Genomic DNA, 13,992 nt, shown 5'->3' on the forward strand with positions numbered 1-13,992 from the left:
TAGCATGCCGCTGCAAGATGCTGTGGTAGCCATGCTGGTTCAGTATGCCTTCAATTTTGAATAAATCCCCAACAGTGTCACCAGCAAAGCATCCTCACACCTCCATGCTTCACGGTGGGAACCAGGCACAAAACCAGTCCATCCGTTCACCTTTTCTGCATCGCACAAAGAGACGGTGGTTGGAACCAAAGATCTCAAATTTGGACTCATCAGACCAAAGTACAGATTTCCACTGGTCTAATGTCCATTCCTTGGGTTCTTTAGCCCAAACAAGTCTCCTCTGCTTGTTGCCTGTCCTTAGCAGTGGTTTCCTAGCAGCTATTTTACCATGAAGGCCTGCTGCACATAGTCTCCTACTTAACAGTTGCTGTAGAGATGTCTCTGCTGCTAGAACTCTGTGTGGCATTGACCTGGTCTCTAATCTGAGCTGCTGTTAACCTGCAATTTCTAAGGCTGGTGACTCGGATAAACTTATCCTCAGAAGCAGAGGTGACTCTTGCTCTTCCTTTCCTGGGGCGGTCCTCATGTGAGCCAGTTTCTTTGTAGCGCTTGTTGGGTTTTGCCACTGCACTTGGGGACACTTTCAAAGTTTTCCCAATTTTTCGGACTGACAGACCTTCACTTCAAGTAGTGATGGCCACTCGTTTTTCTTTGCTTAGCTGCTTTTTTCTTGCCATAATACAAATTCTAACAGTCTATTCAGTAGGACTATCAGCTGTGTATCCACCAGACTTCTGCACAACACAACTGATGGTCCCAACACCATTTATAAGGCAAGAAATCCCACTTATTAAATCTGACAGAGCACACCTGTGAAGTGAAAACCATTCCCGGTGACTACCTCTTGAAGCTCATCAAGAGAATGCCAAGAGTATACAAAGCAGTCATCAAAGCAAAAGGTGGCTACTTTGAAGAACCTAGAATATAAGACATAATTTCAGTTGTTTCACACTTTTTTGTTAAGCATATTATTCCACATGTGTTAATTCATAGTTTGGATGCCTTCAGTTTGAATGTACAATTTTTATAGTCGTGAAAATACATAAAAATCTTTAAATGAGACGGTGTGTCCAAACTTTTGGTCTGTACTGTATGTCACAAAATACTTAAGTATCATTTCCCACATGTCTACTTTACATCAGCACAATTTTGGAACCAAATTTTTTTTTTGTTAGGGAGTTAAGGGTTAAAAGTTGACCAGCAATTTCTCATTTTTACAACATCATTTTTTTTAGGGACCACATCACATTTGAAGTCACTTTGAGGGGTCTATATGACAGAATGGTGTCACACTTGGATATTTTCTAAAAACTGCACCCCACAAGGTGCTCAAAACCACATTCAAGAAGTTTATTAACCCTTCAGGTGTTTCACATGAATTTTTGGAATGTTTAGAAAAAAAAAAAAAAAAGGAACATTTAACTTTTTTTCATAAATTTTTTTTACTTCAGCTCCAATTTGTTTTGTTTTACCAATGAAATTGTAGGTTTCAATGTTTTGTGGCCAATATGAACATGCGTTTAACCTCTGCATTCAATTTAAGCTCAATTTTGGTTTCTTTTTTTCTCTGCATTGTTGCATTCTGTGCAAGCCGGGGTGTGGCCTCCCTGTTTCTGAGCTAGAGACTATATAATGCTTCCCCAGTCTAGTGTTTCACTGGTTGGGCCCAGTCCTTTTGTCTGCCCTTATTCACACTGAGGTCAACATTGACACGATGTAAGGTTTTAATATTAGACAGTGTAGGACTTTCCCGATCAGAGTTACCGTGACGAGGTGGGATGGCTTTTGTGCTATTTTTTTTTAATCAAAAAACAGTATTACTAAAAACTCTGTTATTTAAATGCACTTTTGCTTTTTTACTTAGTTACATCAGGGTTTTCGTTTACTTTTTTCTCTTGTAGGTTTCAATGTTTTGTGGCCAATGTGAACATGCGTTTAACCTCTGCATGTGTACCAACTCAATTTAAGCTCAATTTTGTGTTTTTGTTTTTTTTGTTTTACCAAGGGTAACAGGAGAAAATGGACCCCAAAAGTTGTTGTACAATTTGTCCTGAGTACGCCGATACCCCATATGTGGGGGTAAACCACTGTTTGGGCGCATGGCAGAGCTCGGAAGGGAAGGAGTGCCGTTTGACTTTTCAATGCAAAATTGACTAAAATTGAGATGGGACGCCATGTTGCGTTTGGAGAGCCCCTGATGTGCCTAAACATTGAATCTCTCACAAGTGACACCATTTTGGAAAGTAGACCCCCTAAGGAACGTATCTAGATGTGTGGTGAGCACTTTGACCCACCAAGTGCTTCACAGAAGTTTATAATGCAGAGCCGTAAAAATATATATATATTTTTTTCACAAAAATTATTTTGTAGCCCCCAGTTTTGTATTTTCCCAAGGGTAACAGGAGAAATTGGACCCCAAAAGTTATTGTCCAATTTGTCCTGAGTACGCTGATACCCCATGTGTGGGGGGAACCACCGTTTGGGCGCATGGTAGAGCTCAGAAGGTAAGGAGCGCCATTTGGAATGCAGACATAGATGGATTGGTCTGCAGGCGTCACACTGCATTTGCAGAGCCCCTGATGTACCTTAACAGTAGAAACCCCCTCACATGTGACCCCATATTGGAAACTAGACACCCCAAGGAACTTATCTAGGTGTGTTGTGAGAACTTTGAACCCCCAAGTGTTTCACTACAGTTTAACGCAGAGCTGTGAAAATAAAAAATAATTTTGCTCCCACAAAAATGTTTTTTTAGCCCCCCAAATTTTTATTTTCCCAAGAGTAACAAGAGAAATTGGACCCCAAAAGTTGTTGTCCAATTTGTCCTGAGTACGCTGATACACCATATGTAGAGGTAAACCACTGTTTGGGCGCATGGGAGCGCTCAGAAGGGAAGGAGCACTGTTTTACTTTTTCAACGCAGAATTGGCTGGAATTGAGATCGGACGCCATGTTGCGTTTGGAGAGCCCTTGATGTGCCTAAACAGTGGAAGCCCCCAATTCTAACTGAAACCCCAACCCAAACACACCCCTAACCCTAATCCCAACCCTAACCACATCCCTAACTCCAACACACCTCTAATCCCAAACATAATCCTAGCCACACCCCTTACCCTGACACCCCCCTAACCCCAACCGTAAATGTAATCCAAACCCTATCCCTAACTTTAGTCCCAACCCTAACCTTAGCCCCAACCCTAACTGTAGCCCTAACCCCAACCCTACCCCTAACCTTAGCCCTAACCCAACACTAACCGTAACCCCAATCCTAACCCCAACCCTAATGGAAAAATGGAAATAAATACATTTTTAAAAATTTTATTATTTTTCTATTTTTCTCTAACTAAGGGGTGATGAAGGAGGGTTTGATTTATTTTTATAGCAGTTTTTAGAGGATTTTTATGATTGGCAGCCGTCACACACTAAAAGACACTTTTTATTGCAAAAAATACTTTTTGCGTCTCCACATTTTGAGAGCTATAATTTTTCTATCTTTTGGTCCACAGAGTCATGTGAGGTCTTGTTTTATGCAGGACGAGTTGACGTTTTTATTGGTACCATTTTCGGGCATGTGTCATTTTTTGATCGCTTTTTATTCAGATTTTTGTGAGGCAGAATGACCAAAAACCAGCTATTCATGAATTTGTTTTTGGGGGGGCGTTTATATCGTTCCATGTTTGGTAAAATTGATAAAGCAGTTTTATTCTTCGGGTCAGTACGATTACAGCAATACCTCATTTATATAATTTTTTAATGTTTTGGCGCTTTTATACGATAAATACTATTTTATATAAAAATTATTTTTCGGAGGCCCATGACAGCACCCTTAGTTCCCTCCCTTTTTCACGTGGGGTTTTGCACTGCCTAATAAAGAAAAAAAAAAAGTTTTGAACGTGTGCGGTCTAGGTTACAGTTAAAATAACATATTGGTATATAATATATGTGTGCCATTAACCGCGGTAGTCCTCTCAGGCTCTGAAATACAACTGATACGTGGGAGAGGTGCTGTCCTTTTTGTATCTGTGGGTTTCCTGTTCCTGAAGGGTGGATACCCTCTCTCATGGTGCTTTCATGGACCTCTGAAAAATGCCATTACCGGTAAGTATCTTAATGCTATTTGGATCCCATCTTCCTCAGATGAAAACCATTCTTTGGTAATTCAGAAGAACGATTACTATGGAGGATGGAACCCATATGCTCCAAAAAAAACGGGGATTTACTAGTCAATTCCTGACAACAATTATTTACAGCTAATGCGGCTAACGGTAAAATAAGTAACCCAGTCTTCCTGATTTTCACATGCAAAACACCTCAGATACGTCTCTAGATTCTGGTTAACCCGTCCAGTTTGCCCATTAGACTGCAGAAGAAAATGACAAATGAATCCACAGACTGGTGTTAAATGCCCTCCATAATTTGGAGACAAACTGCACCTCCGCCCCATTCAGAAACAATATAAGTCGGGATCCCATGCAATCTAATTATTTCCCTGATTAAAACTTGCGCCAAGGATTTGGCTTTCGGTAAAGCGATAAAATGAGACATTTTACTGAATCTACCACCACCAGTATTACATTATTCCCTTCCGACATGGGAATATCTGGGATAAAATGGACCGACAAATGAGTCCAAGATCTACTGGGAATCTCCAACGGTTGGAGAGCCCCTGACGAGCGAGTATGAGAGGTCTTAAAATGCACAGACACTGCAAGTGGCCACATACTCCCGGACATGCTGATGAGAACATGGCCATCAAAAACGCTGAGTAAGCAGATCAGCAGTGGTTTTATTACCAGGGTGTCCGGCCAACACTGAAATGTGATGTTCGCTAAGGACTCTAAGACAGAGATTTACAGGAACAAACAGGTACCAAGTGGACAGGCAGCAGGGGCGTCCCCCTGAGCGTCAACAATCTCTCATTCCAGATCGGAGCATATAGATGCCATGACCACCCCTTTTTGAAGAACTTATCTCCTCCCCCAGGAAAGCAACAGGATAAAGGTACCTTCACACATAACGATATTGTTAACGATATCGTTGCTTTTTGTGACGTAGCAACGATATCGTTAATAAAATCGTTATGTGTGACAGCGACCAACGATCAGGCCCCTGCTGGGAGATCGTTGGTCGCTGAAGAAAGTCCAGAACTTTATTTGGTCGCTGGATCTCCCGTGGACATCGCTGGATCGGCGTGCGTGACACCGATCCAGCGATGTCTTCACTGGTAACCAGGGTAAACATCGGGTAACTAAGCGCAGGGCCGCGCTTAGTAACCCGATATTTACCCTGGTTACCTTCCTAAAAGTAAAAAAAACAAACAGTACATAATTACCTAACGCTGTCTGTCCTCCAGCGCTGTGCTCTGCACTCATCCTGTACTGGCTGTGAGCGTCGGTCAGCCGGAAAGCAGAGCAGTGACGTCACCGCTCTGCTTTCCGGCCGCTGAGCTCACACAGACAGTACAGGAGGAGTGCAGAGCACAGCGCTGGAGGACAGACAGCGTTAGGTAAGTATGTAGTGTTTGTTTTTTTTACTTTTAGGAAGGTAACCAGGGTAAACATCGGGTTACTAAGCGCGGCCCTGCGCTTAGTTACCCGATGTTTACCCTGGTTACCGGCATCGTTGGTCGCTGGAGAGCGGTCTGTGTGACAGCTCTCCAGCGACCAAACAGCGACGCTGCAGCGATCCGGATCGTTGTCGGTATCGCTGCAGCGTCGCTTAATGTGAAGGGGCCTTTAGGCATCTGCCTTAATGTTTTTGTTCCCAGGCCTATATGTGACAAAAAACTTAATCATGGTAAAGAACAATGCCCATCTTGCCTGTCGAGGTGTTAGATTTTTCGCCGATTCCAAAATATACCAGATTCTTATGATCAATGGTTACCATAGCTGGGTGAACTGCTACCTCCAAAAATTGATGCCACTCTTCAAAAGCCCATTTGATTGCTAAGAGTCCCCTGTTACCAATGTCAAAATTTTTCTCAGCAGGTGACAGTTTTTTAGAAAAATAAAACACATGGTTGCCATTTACCAGGAGATGCACCCTGCGAGAATACAGGCCCCACTCCCACCGCATCAACCTCAACGATAAAAGAGAGACATCAGGCTGTATAAGGATTGGCGCAGAAGAAAAACACCTCTTCAACATGTCAATTGCCTGGCAGGACTGGATCTCTTGGAGAAGTCCGTCCTCTTCCTGGTCATATCTGTAAAGAGGTTTGGCTACAAACGAAAAGTTCTTTATGAATTTACGGTAGTAGTCAGAAAAACCTAAAACTCTTTGTAATGCCTTCAAATCCTCCGGACAATCTCAATCCAATAACGCCCGGACTTTTGCCAGATCTATGCGAAAACCGTTGGAGGACAACACATATCCTAGAAAAGGGATCTCCTCAACCGAGAAGATACATATGCTCAGAGGCAATAAATTATATGTCAAACCCGAGAAGTGTAAGACCTGCCTGACATGTACCTGATGTGACTCAAGATCAGGTGAATAAATTAATGTCATCCAGATAGATAACCACAAATTTGCCTACCAGTCGAATAAAGATGTCATTTGTAAAGTGTTGAAAGATGGCGGGTGCATTTGTGAACCCAAAAGGCATAACCAGATTCTCATAGTGTCCCTCGGGCGTATTGAACGCTGTTTTCCACTCATCCCCATATTTAATGCGAATGAGATTATACGCCCCCTGGGGTTCATCTTAGAGAACCATTTTGCCCCTACAATTTGGTTAAAGAGATCTGGAATGAGAGGTAGCGGATACGGATCATGGACAGTGATCGCATTGAGTTCACAGAAATCCAGGCAAGGGCGTAACCCCCAATCTTTTTTAGTTACAAAAAAGAACCCCGTGGCAATGGGGGATGAGGACGGTCTGATATGACCCTTTGCCAGGCTTTCCGCGATTGTAGTCCTTCATGGCCTGTCTCTCTGGACCAGAGATATTATAGAATCTGCTCTTGGGCAGCTTGGCACCAGGAATGAGACACCTGGGTTGATGAGGTGATGATGAGGACACCTGGGTTGCTAACCTCCACGCAACCCGAGCCACCTAGTTTTCCTAGCAGTTGCTTACCATGTGATCGGGAGGGACACATGCCCACAAAATGACCCTTTTTAACACAATTGAAACACACACACCCCATACGCCAGACAAAAGGTAGTTTACCCAAGTTAGGTGCCACTCCCACCTGCATGGATTCTACAGTAGGCTCAGTGCTGACCTCCCTTGACCCTGAACCTCCAGCACACAGAGGTGACTCCCTATGTCTCTGGTGATAAACCAGGATCACCAGAGACATAGCGGTCTCAAGAGAGTCAGGAGTCTCATGCAGAGTTAAGGCATCGTTCAATCTTACTGTGAGCCTCTCACAGAACTGACTACGAAGTGCAGGGTCATTCCACTTGGTGTCCATGGCCCACCTCCTAAACTCAGAGCAATATTCCTCTGCAGCCCGGTCTCCTTTGCTGAAGTTGGAGCAGTGTGGGATCGACTAAGGAGTCATCATATATAAGGCCCAGTGCCAGAAAAACTCCCTCCACTGTTTGAAGCGACTGATAGTCAGAGGGGAGAGAAAATGCCCACGCTTGGGGTCCCCCTGGAGGAGCGAGCTTACTATCCCCACACGTTGCTCCTCTGTACCAGAAGAAACCAGACATAGCCTGAAGTACAGTTTACAGACCTCCTGGAACACAACAAACTTGTCATGCCCCCCCAGAGAACATGTCAGGCAATGCGATCTTGGGCTCCACTATGGTTTGCTGGGTAGATGAGAGTCCCACACCAGATGCATCAAGCAGCTGTAAAACCACCATGTGTAAATCCACCACCTCCAGACTGAGCTGCCTCAGTTGCCCTGTCAGATAAAGGTAATAATGGATCAGAAAAAATAGTTACGGTCAGAGCAAATGTCATGACACAGCTGTCAGGTGACCCGAGAACAGGGGCTCCTTCCCTGTTCCTAACACCAGGGGGCACCCTAGCTCGCCCTGCTCTCCGGGATACTTCAGATTGCGAAGATGCCGAGGCCTCAGCCCTTGCCTTATCTACTAAGTTAGCCCTCCTTCTGTTCTCTTCCCCCACCCAAGGAAGAGGGGGTACTACTGTGTAGTGCAACTAAACCAACCCTACAAACAGGGCAAAACATACAAGAGTTAACAGAAAACTCCAGGCCTACAAAATATTCACTCACATGTAACAGAGAAATGCGCTGGGGTGTGAAGGTAGGGGAATAAACCAAAATAGAGAAGGATAACGATTTACCACACATACAAACCAAGCAACAGTCACTAATAACTCATTCAACTCTCCTTCTCATCTGTACTCCTCTCCCACCATTAGCTATGCAGCAAATGCTTTCTCTGACTTCTCCTGATGAAGTAAACCATGAAACATGCGTTGGGGCAACTAGAATCTCACTGGTTTACATGTAAGTTTCCTTCACACTTTACTATAATGTCTGCATTCTAGGTATTATGTATATTAATGTCCTCCGCTGGTTATATGTTGTTTACTGGTTCAATACCAAAGTTATGATAAAAGCCATGAATAGGGGTCTAATTGGCATCTGCTGTTTAGCCTATAAAAGTATTCCTAAAAGGTACACATCATTGATTTTTTTTACACCGGATTGCAGGCATTGGGACATTTTATCCATCTTGCCCAAGATAATTGTGATTTTATAAGGAACATTGTCTTATTAAATTATATTGTTTGCACATAATAGTACTTAGCACTATATGAATAGCAATATTCAGCCAGAGCGGTCCATTTTGTGTAGCTTGGCAGTCTCTTTATTGTATTAATATTACTATGTCATTGTTATTAATAAAAAATAATATTGTGGATTATATTCTGGTTCACTTTTTGGTAATTTCAGTTATAGTTGAATTCTCAGTCCAAACTATAGTGTTTATATAATTTTTGGGCAATTCTATGTGAATGAGTCCCTTAGTATATAGTTTACTCACTTATTAAGTATAGCACAGTCCCTTGGTATATTGTGTCCTTACTTATGTACTAGATGGTAGCCCGATTCTAACGCATCGGTATTCTAGAATATGTATGTAGCTTATTTATGAAGATTTTAGAATAATACATTGAATACACAGGATTTGGCCGGCTGCGACCAACTAGCGAAGCGTGGTTCAAATCCCGTGCCAATTCGTGGCCGCACTGCGCCTGTCGCTGATTGTTTGCGGCCGGCCACATAGTATATAGCACAGCCACGTAGTATATAACACTCCACGTAGTATATTGCACAGCCACGTAGTATATTGCACAGCCCATGGAGTGTACAGCACAGCCTATTGCACAGCTCACATAGTATATTGCACAGCCCACGTAGTATATTGCACAGCCCACGTAGTATATTGCACAGCCCACGTAGTATATTGCACAGCCCACGTAGTATATTGCACAGCCCACATAGTATATTGCACAGCCCACACAGTATATTGCACAGCCCACGCAGTATATTGCACAGCCCACGCAGTATATAGCAATGTGGGCATCATATCCCTGTTAAAAAAAAAATTAATATGAAAAATAGTTATATACTTGGATCGCCCCCAGACACAGGGCCACGGGGTACTCGGTCCGGGGTTGTCACGGAGGCTAGACCCGGCCAGTGACCCTGCTAAGGGGCGTCCAATAGAAGGGTGATGGTGCGTAGTGCGAGGAATAACGAGGACACATGGTTGCAATTTCTTTACCTTTTACTGAAGGTTTCAGGATCCTCAGTCCAGGACACTGTCTACAGGGCTGTCTGAGACCGGCCGGTCCGAAGGCACATCCAGAGTTCCCCTTGCAGGTGGAAATCGTTGCCTACCCACTAGCGCCTGTGTGTTGTAGTGCTTCCCTGCTGAGCATTCAGGATAGTCCTCACAACTTCTGTCCTCGTTCTTTCTAGATCTTTCTCTTCTCCGTCCCCCAGGTATGTTATGGCTAGGACGCACCTTATTGACAGGTAGGCCTGGAGTTATTCTGGAACCCTAGTGTCGCTCCTCTCCCACAATTGCCTCCTATGTCCTTCTCAGGTGTTGTATGGTAGACAGCCAACCTGTAATTAACTGTCCTGCCGCTGTTTGAAGTAATGCGTGGAGACTGTTACTTCCTCGGTGCTCCGGCCACCGGCTATGCGCCTCAGTAGGATGTTGCCATTCTCGGGTCACGACTCCTACTGGCTCTCTTTGGACTTGATTTCGTTTTCTCACTGTCCACAATATCCTTCGCTTTGTGTCCTTTCTTTAGATACCGCTGCAAGGTAGTGCAGGCGCAGTTCCGTAACAATCTGTCCTTTTGCTAGGTACCTGCCATATTTCCCAGTTCTGACAGGTCCTCCCTGGAACTCTCCCTGGCTTCGTTCTGCCTAACTTCCTGTCCAACCCCTAGTTTTACCAATGTGAGGAGTGGCCCAATAAATAAAGCCTTTTACTCCCCCTAGTGGCCGGAGTGTGAAGTGTAATGTGTACTGGTGATACCTGGTCAGTAGAACTCCTTTAGTGCAGTCAGACGTACCATCACTCACCTTAGTGGCAGAGCGACGTTACTGCAACGACCAGATCTGTGGGGCGCTGCATACTCACCTTCCGTTGGCCCCCGGATCATGGCGAAGCGTTTACCGATGCTCCTTGCGCGCTCCGGTCCCAAGAGTGCATTGCGGTCTCGCGAGATGATGACGTAGCGGTTTCGCGAGACCGCTACGCCATCATCTCGTGAGACCACAATGCATGGAGCGGTCACCGGAGCATTGCGAGCAGTGGGAAAGGCCTGTTGTGGATCCGAGGGGCCGACGAACGGTGAGTACATAATGATTTTTTTTATTATTTTTAACATTAGATATTTTTACTATTGATGCTGCATACGATTATTGATGCTGCATGTGATTATCTTGATTTTTTTTTTAATATTCTATCTCTCAAAGCTAAAATTAACCTACCCTTAACCCCTTCCCGACCTTTGACGCCACGTAGGCGTCATGAAAGTCGGTGCCAATCCGACCTGTGACGCCTATGTGGCGTCATGGAGGGATCGCGTCCCTGCAGATCGGGTGAAAGGGTTAACTACAATTTCAACCGATCTGCAAGGACAGGGGGAGTGGTACTCCAGCCCAGTGGGGGTGGCTTCACCCCCCCGTGGCTACGATCGCTCTGATTGGCTGTTGAAAGTGAAACTGCCAATCAGAGCGATTTGTAATATTTCACCTATAGAAACTGGTGAAATATTACAATCCAGCCATGGCCGATGCTGCAATATCATCGGCCATGGCTGGAAACCCTGATGTGCCCCCCCCCACCGCCACCGATCTCCTCCCCAGTCCTCCGTCCTGTGCTCCGCTCCCCTCCGCCGTCCTGTCTGCTCTCCCGTCCTGCTGCCCGCTCCCCCCGTGCTCCGATGCAGCCCCCCCATCCTCCGATCCCCCCCATGCTCTGATCTCCCCCCCTCATACTTACCGAGCCTCCCGGTGTCCGACTGTCTTCTCCATGGGCGCCGCCATCTTCAAAAATGGCGGGCGCATGCACAGTGCGCCCGCCGAATCTGCCGGATGGACGATTCGTTCCAGGTATATTTTGATCACTGTGATATAACCTATCACAGTGATCAAAATAAATAAAAAATAGTAAATGACCCCCCTTCTTTATCACCCCCATAGGTAGGGACAATAATAAAATAAAGAAAATATATATTTTTTTTTCCACTAGGGTTAGGGTTAGAACTAGGGTTAGGGTATGTGCACACGGTGTGGAATTGGCTGCGGATCTGCAACGGATTGGCCGCGGATCTGCAGCGGATTGGCCGCTGCGAATTCATAGCAGTTTTTCATCAGGTTTACAGTACCATGTAAACCTATGGAAAACCAAATCCGCTGTGCCCATGGTGCGGAAAATACCGTGTGGAAACGCTGCGTTGTATTTTCCGCAGCATGTCAATTTTGTGCGGATTCCACAGCGTTTTACACCTGTTCCTCAATAGGAATCCGCAGGTGAAATCCGCACAAAAAAACCACTGGAAATCCGCTGTAAATCCGCAGGTAAAACGCAGTGCCTTTTACCTGCGGATTTTTCAAAAATTGTGTGGAAAAATCTCACACGAATCCACAACGTGGGCACATAGCCTTAGGGTTAGGGTTGGAATTAGGGCTAGGGTTGGAAATAGGGTTAAGATTAGGCTTGTGGTTAGGGTTATGAATAGGGTTAGTTGTGTGTTGGGGTTAAAGTTGTGGTTGGGGTTGGGGTTAGGGTTGGGATTAGGGTTAGGATTAGGGTTGGGATTAGGGTTACGGGTGTGTTGGGGTTAGGGTTATGGCTAGAGTTGGGATTAGGGTTAGGGGTGTGTTGGGGTTAGTGTTGAAGTTAGAATTGAGGGGTTTCCACTGTTTAGGCACATCAGGGGTCTCCAAACGCAACATGGCGTCACCAGTGTTTCCAGCCAATCTTGCGTTCAAAAAGTCAAATGGTGCTCCCTCCCTTCTGAGCCCCGACGTGCACCCAAACAGTGGTTTACCCCACATATGGGGTACCAGCGTACTCAGGACAAACTGGGCAACAACTATTGGGGTTTAATTTCTTTTGTTACCCTTGTGAAAATAAAAAATTGCTTGCTAAAACATCATTTTTGAGGAAAGAAAAATGATTTTTTAATTTTCACGGTTCTGCGTTGTAAACTTCTGTGAAGCACTTGGGGGTTCAAAGTGCTCACCACATATCTAGATAAGTTCCTTGGGGGGGTCTAGTTTCCAAAATGGGGTCACTTGTGGGGGGTTTCTACTGTTTAGGCACATCAGGGGCTCTGCAAACACAACGTGACACCCGCAGACCATTCCATCAAAGTCTGCAATTCAAAAGTCACTATTTCCCTTCTGAGCCCTGACGTGTGCCCAAACAGTGGTTCCCCCCACATATGGGGCATCAGCGTACTCAGGACAAACTGGACAACGACTTTTGGGGACCAATTTCTCCTGTTACTCTTGTGAAAATAAAAAATTGCAGGCTTGATTTTTTATTTTCACGGCTCTGCGTTATAAACTTCTATGAAGCACTTGGGGGTTTAAAGTAGTCACCGCACATCTAGATTAGTTCCACGGGAGGTCTAGTTTCCAAAATGGGGTCACATGTGTGGGAGCTCCAATGTTTAGGCACACAGGGGCTCTCCAAACGTGACATGGTGTCCGCTAACGATTGGAGCTAATTTTTCATTCAAAAGTCAAATGGCGCTCCTTTCCTTCCGAGCCTTGCCGTGTGCACAAACAGTGGTTTGTGACCACATGTGAGGTATTGGTGTACTCAGGAGAAATTGCCCAACACATTTTAGGATCCATTTTATCCTGTTGCCCATGTGAAAATGAACAAATTGAGGCTAAAATACATTTTTTGTGAAAAAAAGTACTTTTTCATTTTTACGGATCAATTTGTGAAGCACCTGGGGGTTCAAAGTGCTCACTATGCATCTAGATAAGCTCCTTGGGGGGTCTAGTTTCCAAAATGGGGTCACTTGTGGGGAAGCTCCAATGTTTAGGCACACAGGGGCTCTCCAAACGTGACATGGTGTCCGCTAAAGATTGGAGCCAATTTTTCAATGAAAAAGTCAAATGGCGCTCCATCCCTTCAGAGCCCTGTCGTGCACCCAGACAGTGGTTCCCCCCCACATATGAGGTATCGGCGCACTCAGGACAAATTGTACAATAATGATTGGGGTCCAGTTTCTCTTTTTACCCTTGGGAAAATAAAAACATTGATGCTAAAACATCATTTTTGTGACTAAAAAGTTAAATGTTCATTTTTTCCTTCCATGTTGCTTCTGCTGCTGTGAAGCACCTGAAGGGTTAATAAACGTCTTGAATGTGGTTTTGAGTACCTTGAGGGGTGCAGTTTTTAGAATGGTGTCACTTTTGGGTATTTTCAGCCATACAGACCCCTCAAACTGACTTCAAATGTGAGGTGGTCCCTAAAAAAAATGGTTTTGTAAATTTCGTTGTAAAAATGAGA

The sequence above is a fragment of the Ranitomeya imitator genome, chromosome 9, assembly GCF_032444005.1.
Source record: "Ranitomeya imitator isolate aRanImi1 chromosome 9, aRanImi1.pri, whole genome shotgun sequence".
In the NCBI taxonomy this organism is placed as follows: domain Eukaryota; kingdom Metazoa; phylum Chordata; class Amphibia; order Anura; family Dendrobatidae; genus Ranitomeya; species Ranitomeya imitator.